This window comes from Nomascus leucogenys, chromosome 22a (assembly GCF_006542625.1).
Source record: "Nomascus leucogenys isolate Asia chromosome 22a, Asia_NLE_v1, whole genome shotgun sequence".
Taxonomy (NCBI): Eukaryota; Metazoa; Chordata; class Mammalia; order Primates; family Hylobatidae; genus Nomascus; species Nomascus leucogenys.
The window spans coordinates 104115629-104118386 of record NC_044402.1 but is presented as its reverse complement, the minus strand read 5'-3'; the positions used below and the strand labels follow the sequence as shown (position 1 = coordinate 104118386).

The window sequence follows — 2758 nt, the reverse complement described above, 5'->3', positions numbered from 1 at the left end:
ATATAAAATGTATAATATATAAATATAGGCCAGATGCAGTGGCTCACAACTGTAATCCCAAAACTTTAGGAGGCTGAGGCGGGTGGATCACGAGGTCAGAAGTTCGAGACCAGCCTGGCCGACATGGTGAATCCATGTCTCTACTAAAAATACAAAAATTAGCTGAGCGTGGTGGCATGCGTCTGTGGTTCCAGCTACTCGGAAAGCTGAGGCAGGAGAAGTGCTGAACCTAGGAGACGGAGGTTGCAGTGAGCTGAGATCAGGCCACTGCACTCCAGCCTGTGCAACAGAGCAAGACTCCAACTCAAATAAATAAATAAATAAATAAAGTATATTTATAATATACTTACAAACACAAATATGCTTATAAGTATATATTTATAATATAATATAGCATTTTGTGTCTGCTTCCTGTGGGATGCAGTGGTAACCATTTGGTTGCGAACGTGAGTGACTTTTTGCCTTGTTTCTCCTGCTGCTTTTCTCCTCCCTTTTACTTTGTTGGTAGAGCGCAGTTATGGGGCAAGAAGAAGCAGCAGCTGAAGCCGTGGTGCTGGTATTGTAATAGAGATTTTGGTGATGAGAAGATCCTTATACAGCACCAAGAAGCAAAGCATTTTAAATGTCATATATGTCACAAGACATTGTATCCAGGACCTGGCTTAGCTATTCATTGCATGCAGGTGCATAAAGAAATAATAGATGCTGTACTAAATGCAACACCTGGGATAACAGACATAGAATTGGAAATATATGGTATGGAAGGTATTCCAGAAAAAGACATGGATGAAGGACGACGACTTCTTGAACAGACACAAGAAAGTCAAAAAAAGAAAGAACAAGATGATTCTGATGAATATGATGACAACGACTCTGCAGGCTCAACTTCATTTTAACCACAACCTATTCAATTTCAACAAGGTTATATTCCTCCAGTGGCACAGCCAGAACTGCCGCCAGTACCAGGAGCACCAGGAATGCCTCTAGGCATAACTCCATTAATGCCAGGTGTTCCTCCTCTGATGACAGGAATGCCACCAATTATGCCAGCCATGCCACCTGGATTGCATCATCAAAGAAAATGCACACAGTCATTTTGCAGTGAAAGCATAATGATGCCAATGGGTGGAATATACCACCTGGACCAGGAATACCACTTCTAATGCCTGGAATGTCACCAGGTATCCCCTCCACTCCCCTACCCCCATTCCACATCCTAGAATTCCTCCAGTGACCCAAACGCAGGCTGTTTCAGCGCCAGGTATTCTTAACAGACCACCTGCACCAACAGCAACTATACCTGCTCCACAGCCTCCAGTTACGAAGCCTCTTTTCTCCAGTGCTGGACAGGCTCAGGCAGCTGTCCAAGAACCTGTTGGTACAGATTTCAAACCCTTAAATAGTACCCCTGAAACAACTACAGCACCCCCAAAGCCTATATTCTCTGCTTATACACAGTCTACAGATTCAACCACTAGTACAACAAATAGTACTGCAGCTAAACCAGCAGCTTCAATAACAAGTAAGCCTGCTACACTTGTAACAACCAATGCAACCAGTAAGTTGATCCATCCAGATGAGGGTATATATCTGGAAGAGAGAAGGGCACAATTACCTAGAGATCAACATAATCTTCTTCTGCAAGGAGAGGCCCCCATCAGTAATCCACCAGTTGGACCAATTGGAGGTATGATGCCACCATAGCCAGGCATCCCACAGCAACAAGGAGTGAGATCCCCAGTACCGCGTCATGGTCAGTATGGTGGTCATCATCAAGGCATGCCAGGATACCTTCCTGGTGCTATCCCCCCATATGGGCAGGGACCGCCAACAGTGCCCCCTTACCAGGGTGGGCCTCCTCGACCTCCAATGGGAATGAGACCTGTAACGCTGCAAGGTGGCCGATACTGATCTTACCTCATCCAGTCTAATAGGTTTGGAGATTAAACCTTTTCTCAACTTGTGCTGTTTATTTATTTATTATTATTATTTTTTTTTTTTTTTTTTTTTTGAGATGGAGTCTTGCTCTGTCGCCCAGGCTAGAGAGCAGTGGCGCGATCTCGGCTCACTGCAAGCTCCGCCTCCCGGGTTCACGTCGTTCTCCTGCCTCAGCCTCCGGAATAGCTGGGACTACAGGCGCCCACCACCACGCCCAGCTAATTTTTTGTATATTTAGTAGAGATGGGGTTTCACCGTGTTAGCCAGGATGGTCTTGATCTCCTGACCTCGTGATCCGCCCGCCTCGGCCTCCCAAAGTGCTAGGATTACAGGCGTGAGCCACCGCACCCGGCCTAACTTGTGCTGTTTATATAGCCAAGCTTCCATCAATAAGGCTTCATTGTGACTTTAACAAATGTTATCTTCCCACATACCGGGAACTATTGGACATTGATTTTACATGGGAAAAATTATGTGGAATAATAAAGCAGGAACTTTTCCTGAAGTTGCAATTTATACTGTATGGCTTCGTTTTCATGTTTCATCTAGGTTTGTAGAAGTGAAGTATAGTAAGTTTGGTTCATTAAATTGTGAAGGTGCTGGAATAACATAAACATATCACTTTAATAAAGGCAAGTTCTGTAAGCTTACATTGCTCTTTTGTAAAGTTATGCCTTCACAGCATTTCAGATGCTGTTGGACTTCAAGTCCCCAATCTAGCTTGGTGAGGGGCATAACTGTTTCCAAGTACTTGTACTTTGGAAGTCTGAATGTGTAACAATATTTACTGTATTTAGAGTTCCTCATGTTGCAGGTTTTA

The 2758-nt window shown here is 44.2% G+C and overlaps 1 pseudogene; it reads left to right on the top strand.

Annotated features, from left to right (window-relative positions):
* The first annotated feature begins 662 nt into the window (after nucleotides 1-662).
* LOC100588423 lies at nucleotides 663-1911 on the top strand (annotated as a pseudogene).
* Nucleotides 1912-2758: the final 847 nt, after the last annotated feature.